Source organism: Eptatretus burgeri, chromosome 14 (genome assembly GCF_056783735.1).
Source record: "Eptatretus burgeri isolate ZD-2024b chromosome 14, Ebu_testis_v1, whole genome shotgun sequence".
In the NCBI taxonomy this organism is placed as follows: domain Eukaryota; kingdom Metazoa; phylum Chordata; class Myxini; order Myxiniformes; family Myxinidae; genus Eptatretus; species Eptatretus burgeri.
The window spans coordinates 42,989,528-43,001,704 of NC_140974.1; the positions used below are offsets into that span (position 1 = coordinate 42,989,528).

General features: G+C 43.8%; 1 long non-coding RNA gene across 3 annotated transcripts in view; it reads left to right on the top strand.

The window, feature by feature from the left end:
• The window catches only part of LOC147013046 (uncharacterized), an 81,070-nt gene that overhangs the window by 34,850 nt on the left and 34,043 nt on the right, over window positions 1-12,177 (top strand). For 2 of the 3 annotated variants that reach the window (XR_015051167.1, XR_015051168.1), the window contains exon 1: window positions 7,263-7,559. The exons of the other annotated variant lie outside the window; for it this stretch is intronic. This is a non-coding gene — a long non-coding RNA (uncharacterized LOC147013046). Of the gene's footprint in view, window positions 1-7,262; window positions 7,560-12,177 lie in introns of those variants that run through there. 3 annotated transcript variants of the gene reach the window in all.

Consider the following 12,177-nt stretch of genomic DNA (forward strand, 5'->3'; position numbering starts at 1 on the left):
GCTCGGATAATTCTTGATAGGGTTCGCCACCATCTGCTTGAGCACCAGCGTCCAGAGCAGTCAGGCTTTACACCAAAGAGGTCAACGATTGACCGTATCCTTGCTCTTCGTGTCCTCACTGAACGCAGACGAGAGTTTCGGCAGGGGCTGCTTGCAGCCTATGTTGATCTCTGTAAAGCGTTCGATTCAGTGAATCGGGATGTCCTCTGGAGGATTCTTGGTCTTCGTGGGGTGCCACCGAAACTGATCGATCTGATGTCTGAACTCTACTCTGGTACTGAGAGTGCTGTGAAGTGTGGTGGTACCGCCTCTGACTTATTTCCAGTTGTTACTGGAGTTCGTCAGGGATGTGTACTTGCCCCCACACTTTTCAGCACTTGTATGGACTGGATTTTTGGGAGGATGTCGGAGAGATCAAGTTGCGGTGCATCGTTTGGCAATGTCAAGATCTCGGACCTTGATTTTGCAGATGATGCAGTCATCTTTGCGGAGACTTTAGACATCCTCTTGGGGGCCCTCGAGGTGCTGAATGAGGAGTCGGAGCCGTTGGGATTACGGATTTCTTGGGTCAAAACAAAGATCCAGGCTTTCGGTGACATCTTGGATGCTGCTGTCCTGTCTGTGTCTGTTTGTGGTGAGGATGTTGAGGTCGTGGATAGATTCACTTACCTTGGCAGTGATATTCATGTCTCCGCAGGTTGTGAGCCGGAGGTCAATAGACGTCTGGGTCGGGCCTGGGGAGTCATGGATTCACTGGATCATGGGGTGTGGCGCTGCCGGTACCTGTGCGGGAGGACGAAAGTCCGAGTCTTCAGGTCCTTGGTACTTCCAGTCTTGCTCTATGGGTGCGAGACTTGGACTTTGACCAAGGATCTGAGACGGAGACTTAATTCCTTTGGTACCAGGTCTCTTCGGAGAATCCTTGGCTATCGCTGGTCGGATTTTGTGTCCAACGAGCGGTTGCTGAGAGAGACTCGGATGAGATTTGTTACCTGCATAGTCCGTGAGCGTCAGCTGCGGCTGTATGGACATGTGGCTCGTTTTCCTGACGCTGATCCTGCTCACCAGATTCTCTCAGCGAGGGAGTCTCATGAGTGGAGGAGGCCAGTGGGCCGACCACGTGCCTCATGGTTGCAGCAGGTTGACCATCATCTCAAGGAGATGGGGATGGGCCTGGCATCTGCCTGGGGGATGGCCAGACGGAGGCCCCTGGAGTACCGGCGGAAAGTGGACGCAGCGACGCGCTGTTCTGGCACATGCTCCCATACCTGACCTGACCTGAAATATCGGACAAGTTTTGCAACTGCAAATCCCACATTTATGCACTTTGTATTTGTGACTTAATGCAAACCCCATATTAGCTTATCTATAACACAACACAGATCTTACCAAGTAAAAAAGACATAAAATGGCATAGCCCCCATTGTTTTAGTAATTTTTCTGGATGGAGTTAAAGGGATAGCCCATATTTATGCACAACGATATGGCCGCCATTCTGCCAGTCAGCCGTTTTTGATAAGATTGCAAAATATCGTGAGGGGCACGTGTATGCCATCATGGACTGTGCTTGTGCCAAGTTTGAACAAAATTGGACCATGCATGGCTGAGAAATGGTTTGGGAAACATGTCAGTAAGAAAATGGCTGCCAGTCTACCAGTCAGCCATCTTTGATCTGATCTCAAAAAAAGACATGTATATGTAAGCCATCATTAATTAGCTGTGTGCCACGTTTGAATAACATCGGTGAATGCATGTCCAAGAAATGGTTGAGGACATGTTCGACACTGGGTTTTTTTTTTTACAACTAAAATGGCTGCCAGTCAGACATATTGGATCTAGTTTCCCCCAAAAAATGATGTGCCTATGTAAGCCGTCATTCAATATCTGTATGCCAAGTTTCAACAGCATCGGTTAATGCATGTCCGATAAATGGTTGAGAACGTGTTCAACATCAGGGTTTTGACAATTAAAATGACCGCCAGTGTACCAGTCGGCCATCTTTGATCAGATCACAAAATATAGTTAGGTGCAAGTGTATGCCATTGTGTCCCGTGCTTGTGCCAAATTTGAACAAAATTGGACCATGCATGTTGGATAAATGGTTGGGGACGCGTTTAAGTAACAAAATGGCTGCCAGTTGCCATCTTGCATCTGATCTCGGAAAAAAAAAAGACATGCTTATGGAAACTAACATTCTTTATCTGTGTGCCAAGTTTGAACAACATTGACAAATGCATGTCTGAGAAATGGTTGAGGACGTGTTCGACACCGGGGTTGTTTTTACAACTAAAATGGCCGCCAATCGTCCATCTTGGATCTGATGTCGAAAAAACATGAAGTGCATCTGTACACCATCATGTGTTGTCTTCGTTCCAAGTACGAATAAAATTGGTCTATACATGTCCGAGATATGGTTGCGGATGCTCGTACGCACGTACGCACACGAAAATCGAGACCAAATCCATAAACCCTCGTTTTGGACTAAGTCCAACGGGGGTTTGGGGGAAGGGGCAAACAAGATATGTGGAGATTGATAAATCAGGCATGTATACAAACCCATGTTTTCACAATTGGCACACAGGATTGCAAACATATACACGACATACCACAGTACTTGCTTTTTATAGTGTACATCCCACTATTAAATACTATATTGCTTTGAAGAAATAATCTCTGAGTTTAGAGAGAAGGAAGTAAAGAAAACAAGTCGTCAATGAATCAGACTGTTCTTATTTTCCACAAAATTGTTTTGAGGTGTCCTCGGGATAGAGATCCATCGTGTTTTTGAATCCAACACAACCTTTATGATCAATGACCAGATGTCAAAGGTTGCTGTGCTACACAGTCCTCTCTCTTCCATACCTTAATCCTCCTAATATCCAAGAGTTGTTAAAAAATGGCAGTGACATAGCTTTGTGCCATATGTTTGAATGGCCCACTAGTTGTGCTCCCGTTAAATCCTCGCAAAAACATCTCATATAAACGTGCGGACAATAGTTGCTTGGCATCCTGACTCCAGATGGCTGGCCAAACATTGATTAAACATTCCTCACTCCGGTTTGCCTGCTCAAAGGAACTGCTTCCGAAGCTGTTAAATGTCAAGCGGGTCGATTTGAGGGCTTGGCGTTTTTCTGCTTCCATGCACTTAGGCCTCACCAGCGTCATCCTACATGACCCTCCAACCTGCCAGGATATGGCCCATGTGCTGAAAAACAGCTGTGCATGCGTTTTGTACAAACCTGGGACAATGTGATGGAGTTGTAGAGTGGAACACTGCACGGTGATGTGGTGCATCGACACAGCACCAACCTCGAATTTAGCGATAAAGATCATCAGTATTATTCCAGGGTCTCTTAAATGCCAATTGATGCCGCTAAAGGCAAACATTAATCATGTGAGTGGACCCAGACAACAAACAGGAGAGTTTGAAGCTTCTCAGCTGCTTAATGCAGCAAATAATCCAGTTTGAGGCCCAAAGGGAAAGGAAGACATTGAAGAAGCCATTTCAGATCTGGTAGCAAAGTACATAAGTGTAGCAATGCAAACAATTTTTGGACACAGGTTGAGAAATGTTGTGCTTACAGAATTAGCAGGTTCACCGTGACCGTTTGACCTTTTTCTTTTTTTTTACCTCCACCACCGAACGTGAAGGAGGTCATGTTTTACCCCCTTTCTGTTTGTTTGTTACTTGCAAAATCGAAGATATTTCAAGGATATTGGTCAGTCGATTTTGTTATTCTGTCTGTCTGTTTGTCATCTACAGGTTAAATTCTAAACTGATCGTCATGAAACTTGTAGAGGCAGTCTCAACTGAGAAGCCTATTGATTTTGAGGTCAAAGGGTGAAGGTCATTTTGAGGTCAAAGGTCATTTTGAGGTCAAATTTCTGAAATCGTCATTTTTCATCCAATTGACTTGAAATTTGAACAAGATTTGCATATTGCATCACTGAATTGGGAAACCAACTATTTTTGAGGTCAAAAGGTCAAAGGTCAAACTTCTAAAACCATCAATTTCAATCTGAAAAATAATCCATTTTCATCCGAATTACCTCAACTTTGATTAAGATTGTGAATTTTAATCTAAATGAAATGGACAATTTGATGTATCCATGACAACCTTTGGAGAGGGGGTGGATTTTGCAAGTATCGTGCTCTGCACGACGTCTTGTTCTTGTTTGTCTGTTTGTTTGTGTGCAGGATATCTCAAAAAGTTGTGGATGGATCCGGATGAAATTTTGGTTCGGCACACCGACCGGACCTGTCTATGTGATGAAACACCGACAGATTCAGTGTGTGATAAGGACGATCTGATTAGATTTTGGTGAAGATCGGGATCCGGATCTGACGACTAGAATTTTTAAAGTGATACTTCACCTTTGAGAGAGAGGGCTAAACTAGTACATTACACCATATCTCAAAAACGTTGTGGGCGGATTCGGACGAAACTTGGTGGACACATTGGGTGTGTGACAGGGATGAATTGATTCGATCTTGGTGAAGATTCGGATACGAGAGTTATTTAATTTTTGAAGCGATTCTTCACCATTGAAAGATGGGGCCCAAAACGATATCTCGCATGGTATTTCAAAAATGTATTGGACCCGAAATGTTCTCGTGGATCAAGCATTATATGTGGCGGAAGTATGCACTCTCCTGAGTGCCATTCTCATTAATCATCCAATTATACCTTTTTTGATTTATTTTTTTTTTAATGTTATTATCCTCACTGATTTTTAACAGATTATAAGGTGCTGGTAACGCAAGGGCCATTGCCTGCAGCCCATATTGCAGTTTTGTCCAAAATATCAAAATACATACTTATACTAGAACGACACTCGGTGTATTGTATTTGAACTGGTACAAGTACCACATACAAACTCCAAACGGCTTCATGCTCGGGAGCCTTTATTCCGATGACCAAGTGCATTCCTCAAGAGTGCTGCCTTCAGGGTAGCTCCTCAAAACATGATGTCCCTAGAGCCACAATCACTTCAGTCCAACACAACATATTTTTCCCCATTCCGAAATAAACCCTTTAACCATTTCAAAATCCGAGATCCACGATCTCAACCCACAAATGAGACCAACATTTTCTATGATATGTGTTCAAAGTATTAAAGTTAATTTTGGGAAAGTTTACACCATATTCATGAATTACGAACATAATGTACACTGGTAATCTCTTAGGTATTGAGGACGCTTCCGAATGTGACCAGCTCTGCATTCACCAGATTGTAGCCCAGTTAAATCATTGTGATGCTGAGATTGATCCTCATCTTGGAGATTTTGTGGAAAGAAGAGGTAGTGGTCATCGTTCTCAGCATCTTGGTGGTTGGTTGGTACCAGAAGTCATGCATTCCACTTTGTGCCATCTCCACATAGAGATGACCAGCAACTGGTCATCTCTATGATGACCAGTTGCTGCAAGATCTGTTGGGGACATGAAAGCGAAGTCGCAAGTTTATGTGCCTGGTTGGGGCGTTTCACTCTGCCCTATTGGCCCACTGCAAATGAAGGTGACTTTGCTCTTGACCACTTGTCTGCATATTCCTTTATTTTCTGCTGTCGCTTCGCAATAGACTTTGCCATCGCTTCTATCTTTGCATCTACCGATGCGGGTGATTTTAGGAGACGAAGTGGCAGGTGCAAGTTATGCCCTATCATTAGCTCCACGGGCATCTTCCCGGTCAACAAACAAGACGTAGAGAAATACGATCACAACAGAGTATGGATAGCCTGATCAAATGTCTATCAGCCAGACTTGCTTTCGTGCTCTCTTTGATGCTCTGTTGAACCTCTCCACCCCCACCGTTGCTCTGTGGATTATACCTTGTAGTGAGGTGATGTTCAATGCCATTTGCTTTGAGGTATTGTGTGAATTCCTCAGATGTAAATTGAGGTTCGTTGTCTGTAGTAATGGACTCGGAAAGCCCCCATCTTGTAAACATGTTGTCCGGGATTCTGATAATAGACGAAGTTGTAATCAAGTTTGCAGCCGCGATCTCAGGCCATTTGCTGTGAAGATCGTGGACTACAACTAAGTACTTCTGGTTGTGAGTCGCAACTCTAACCTCACCGAAGATGTTCATATGTAGCTGTTGCCATGGTTTCTCTGGCCATAATGTTGGCTGAAGAGGAGCAGGATGTAGATCTCCTGCTTTGTCGCTGAGGACACTTACTGTACTTGCAATTCTTCATGAACTGTTTCATGCGTATGTCAATACTCGGCAACCATACCGAATCGCGACATTTCTGTTTAATTTTGACGATCTCGGGATGTCCCTGGTGAGTGAGATGCACCACTCGCTGCTGTAGTTCTTTTGGGATCACCGCACAGGTGCCACAGACGAGACAACCTTCATCAATGATGGGTAGCTCATGTCAAATCATGTAGTGGGGTTGTAGCTCCTCTGTGATTTGTTGAGGCCAGTCCGTTTGGAGAAAAATGCACACTTTTTGCAGAGTTGCATCCTGTTGAGATTGTGATTTAAGCTCGTCGTGGGTGAGTAAATTTGTGGTTGCGTTTGCAATAACGGTATTTACAAAGGCGTCAACTTCACTAATCACATCATTCTTGGAGTTCACTACTGGGGTTATACGACTTAGCATGTCTGCCACTTGATTACAGCACCCTACCAAGTAGTCTATGTCATAGTCGTACTGGTAGAGACGGTCTGACCACCTGTAAATTTGAAGTGGTTGATGTCTAGATCCCGATGTAGTGAGTGGTGTCGTCAGTGCTTGATGTGATGGTCTGCAGAGGGTGATCTTTCTACCATACAGATAGATGTGCCAGTGTTCGCATGCATAGATACATGCTAACGCTTCGCATTCCCCTGTGGAGTACAAGCGTTCTGTCTCTGAAAGTGTGCAAGATGCGAATGCTACAGGCCATTCACCACCTTTGATCCATTGTGAAAGTACTGCTTCCACTACTGTACCTGATGCATCTATCATGATGATAGCTTTTGCATTCTTATCAAAGTATGCGAGGACTGGAGGAGATGTGACCTTCTCCTTCAGCGAAACAAATACATGTTGCTGAGTACGAGTCTATTCCCAGGACACATCCTTGTGCAGTAGTTTACAATGAGGTTCAGCAATCTCTGCATAGTTGGGTACAAACTTGAGGTAGAACCGTAGAAGTTTGTAGTCCTGAGGAATGATGCAAGCTCTTGTATTTGACAGAGTAGGAAGAGTCCAAACTGCTTCAATGTTGTCCTGCATCGGGTATACCCCATTGACTGTCACATGATATCCTAAGAAGTCAATCTCTGATGCTGCAAAGGTACACTTTTCCTCATTCAGCATCAAGTTGTGCTTGACTAGTTGTGACAACACTTCATCCAGCCACTGATCGTGTTCTGCTTTGTCTTTCCCAGAGACGACAATGTCATCAAGGAGGTTGAGAGTTTCCTCAAAACGGGACAAGACTGAAGAGACAATCGTCTGAAATGCACTTCATGCAGAACCGAGGCCATAGAGGGCATTCTACGATACTGGAACATGCCTTCATGAGTCACGAATGCAGTCAAATGTCTGCTCTGCTTTGCTCGAGGTACCTGTAGGTAGCTTCTCCTCAAATCTAGTTTTGTGAACACTGGAATCGTGGAATGAAGCAGATAGTTCATTGATGGTTGGAAGCGGGTATTTATCAGGAATAACAGCTTTATTCCCCGACTTAAGATCAACACAAAGTCTTAACTCTCCATTCTTAAGTCGTGCGATGACGCGATTCAACATCCATGGAGACGAATCGATGCGTTCAATGCCAGATTCAAGGCATTTTAGCTCCTCAGAAACTTATTTGTGAACTAGTGGGGCAACTTAGCTAATTTGATGGCTTAGCTAATTAATTTAATCAAAAATCTCAAATTTTTGATGGCAGTGGAAAATGGCTGCCACAGCCATCAGCGGCTGAATTTGAGATGGCCCAATATCCAAATCTTTTCATAATATGATAGGCTACTAGTGTGCCAAATTTGTTGCTTTCCTCACAAAATGCACAATTGTTATGCTAAGTTGCTCCACTAAACAGCAAAAGGTAGACATCGCAAACCTTGAGATACTGGTGGAACCACAAGGTCCACTTCAGGAGCATGACAGTAATTCTTCCCTCTGCCCCCCCAAAAAAACAAACCTAATAAACAGGGAAAGGTACAGGTGTTTGTACACATTGTCTTTGTCTGCTATCATGTGGATGTGTGCAATGGTCAGGTCTAAAAGTTTGAACCCAAGCTTGTGAAACAGGTTAACACCCATTAGGCTCTTGCCTTTTGCAACATAAAGGTGAAATTGTTGAGCTTAACACTCTTGCAGTTCACAGGAACAGTTTTCGTTCCCAACACCCGGATGATGGAGTCATTGTAGGCTTGAAGTGTAGTTTGCACAGAGTTGAGTGGATAACACGAAAAGTACTTATGGTAGAGACTGTCAATCACGATGGAGACTGTTGCCCCTATATCAATGAGTAGTGATACCGAAATCTCCGCGATATCAACTTCACAATCCTTGAAGTTGCCCCCTTGCAAAGGACAGAAAGGCATTTTGTTTTCAATGGTGTACACTGTGTGTTGTTATCGACTCGATTCTGCAACCGGTCCAGACGGCATCAGCCTACATGTCCTAAAATCCTGCTCTGCTGCTCTTGCTCACCCTCTCTCTGTTCTTTTCACCCTCTCATTTACTCAGTCATCTGCCATCTGCTTGGAAATCAGCAAACATTACCGCTCTGGATAAAAAAGGTACAAAAACAGATCCCTGCAACTACAGACCAATCAGCCTTCTCCAAATCATCAGCAAGGTTCTGGAATCCATCATCACTTCAGACATTAAATCCTTCCTCTTCTCCAATGGCCTGATTTCTGATCATCAATTTGGATTCAGACCAGGTCACTCTACTCTGGACATGCTGCTTCTGCTCTCCCAACAATGGATGGAGGTCCTCAATGCCAGATATGAGATCAGAGCCATCTCCCTAGACATATCAACGTGCTTTTGACACGGTCTGGCACCCTGCCCTGCTCACCAAACTCTCTTCCTATGGTATCCAAGGCCATCTCCACTTGTGGCTCGCAGACTTCCTCTCCTGCCGCAGTTAACACATATCTCAGACAGAGCAAGGGTGGCGGTGAGGCCAGAGAGGAGATGGTAGAAGACAGAAAGACCACTGACCTGCCTGTGGTGAGAGACCCAGAGACTCAGCCTCATCGTGGAAGATACCAGTGATCCTAAATGCCTTGGTTTCAACAGCGTGAAGCCAAGAAAGATGAGAGGCGGGAGCACCAACCCAGAAGGGAGAGCAGTACCCGATCAGGCTATGGATGAAAGCTTTGTATGTGGTCAGGTTTTGGGACTGGCACAATCTGTCAACTTTCCGATCCCAGACCAATTTAACAAAACCAGTCCAAAATGAGAACAACGCAGTTTTAATCTTGCCAAAACGAAGTTTTTGCAAGATATGTTAGTCAGCTTGTATGGTTTTTTTTTTGTTTGTTTGTCTGTAATCATCTATAAAAAATTCTGCAGAACACAGTTATCATTGTAAATTTTTGTAACTTCGCATATCAGAGGCCTATAGAGGTCCCTTTCAGCGCATAAAATTTTGAAGGTCAAGGTCAAAGGTCTAGGTCACTTTGTCGCAAATCAGGGGAGTCGACGAAACCCTTATTTTGTGAGTAATTTTGATCGGATCGTCTTAAAACTTCATGGGAATATAGTTCATGGTCTGGCGCTCAGCTGATTAATTTTTGGTGGCGATTGGTCTTGACCTTCAGATGTTTTTTTTTTTTGTTTGTTTGTTTTTTTTGTCTGTAATCACGTATAAATCACTCTGCAGAGCACAGTTATCATTGGAAATTTTTGTAGCTTCGCATATCAGAGGCCTATAGAGGTCCCTTTCAGTGCATAAAATTTTGAAGGTCAAGGTCAAAGGTCAAGGTCACTTTGTCGCAAATCAGGGGAGTTGACGAAACCCTTATTTTTTGAGTAATTTTGATCAGATCGTCTTCGAACTTCATGGGAATACAGTTCATGGTCTGGTGCTCAGCTGATTATTTTTTGGTGGCGATTGGCCTTGACCTTCATGGTTAGCGCCTAAGGTCAAACATATTTGACCCCAAGGTCAAATTTTCAAGTTTTAAGAACCATATCGTGTAGTACCTCAAATTGAACACCTCGATGAGTGCTTTCTAGATATGTCAAGCTTGAGACGTCATGACATCATTTGGTGACGTTATGAGGCAAACGCATATTTTTCATGGTTACTCTGTAGAACGATTCTCATCGGAATCTATCGTAGGCAGATATTCCTCAAGGAGTCGCTCCTGGTGGATAGCAGCTCTGTTCACCTCAGTGTGACCTTAAAGAAGTCACACGTGGTCACCTTTTGGCAAGATACGGATCACCCTGTGGGTGACATTGGTTTTTGTTTTGTTTTTTTTATTAAGTTTTTTTTGTGTTTTGCTTTTGTTAGTTTTTTGTTTTTTTCTTTCTAGGGGAGAGGGTATGGGCGAAGACGGTCTTGGGTGAAAAAACACACAACAACCACACAACACCCCGTGACGAGACTCCCACTAATAACACTCCATACACATGCACACAATCACCCATCAATGCTCAAACTACCGAAAAGTCTTGCCGACATCAATACCCCTCTATCTCTAATACTTCCAGGTACCGATGTAGTTCCAATTTAAACTTATCTACTGTTTCTGCTGCAACTCCATTTACAGGGAGACCATTCCATGAATTAACTATTCTCTGAGCAAAAGATCCCTGCCTTTCTATCATATTAACTCTCCTCTTCTTTCCTTTCAGGCTATGGCCCCTGGTACTATCACTGTCTACTCTGCTGAATCATTCTCCTGTATTTATTATGTCTATACCTTTCATTATCTTAAACATCTCTATCATATATCCTCGTAACCGCATCCTTTCTAGTGTATAAAGCCCTGTCTCCCTCAGCCGCTCCTCATAGCTGAGTCAAGCTCGGCCCGGAATCAATCGAGAAGCCCTGAGCTGAACCCTCTCTGTGGCATCTATGTCCTTTCTGAGTTGTGATGACCAGAACTATACACAATATTCTAGATGTGGCCCTCACTAAATTCCTGTACAATGTTATCACCACCTCTTTTAATTCATAAATGATCCCCCTCTGAATACAACCTAAAATCCTATTTGCTTTACCTTTTGCTACCTGACATTGAGCTGCCTGCTTACCTCCCGTATCTATTACCATCCCCAGATCCTTCTCCTGTGTAACACGCTCCAAAATTACTCCTTACATCCTGTAATCTCTATTTTCATTGTTCTTTCCCATCCCCAGCACCTTACACTTGCTCAGGTTAAATTCCATCTGCCAATCTTTTGTCCAATCTATGCAAGTATCAATACTTTCCTGAATCTGATCACCATCCCCTCTGCTATCCACTTTACCTCCAAGCTTTGTGTCATCTGCAAATTTGGAAAGCCTACTCTTCACCCCCTTATCCAAATAGTTGATTTAAAGAATCTATATATTAATACTGAAGGACCAATTTTGTGCTCCTCCTAGCGGTCGCGTCACGTTTTTCTCGGTTCTGTGACCGGGACTGAAAGAAACTTCGTACCTGTAAGAGTGCATCGCACATGGTGGTAATAGTCAACTTTCAAATCTGAAGCAGAATAAACACTTTTCGTTTTACATTCGTTTACATGGCGATGTGTGACGTCACCGCTGAGAGGAGTCAGGACGTCATGACATCATCGGTCATCCGGTGACGTCATTACGTCCGTCGTCGACAGACCGTTACCGCTGAGAGGTGTAATTCCACTCCTCGAAAATAGCGTCTGCAATGTAAAACCCTCTTGTGCACATGCTGACGACCTCAGAATGTGAATTTGACACAAAAATGTAACAAGAAACATTGTACTGTATCTTCTATATATTAAGACTGAAGGACCAATTTTGTGCTCCTCCTAGCAGTTACCGCGTCACGTTTTTCTCGGTACTGTGACCTGGACTGAAAGAAACTTCGTACCTGTAAGAGTGCATCGCACAGAGTGGCAATAGTCAACTTTCAACTCTGAAGCAGAATAAACACTTTTCGTTGAGACGGGGCGAGGAGTGAAGAGGCGGGGGCGGGGGATGAAGAGATGGGGGCAGGAAGTGAAGAGGCGGGGGGAAAGGTAAGCAA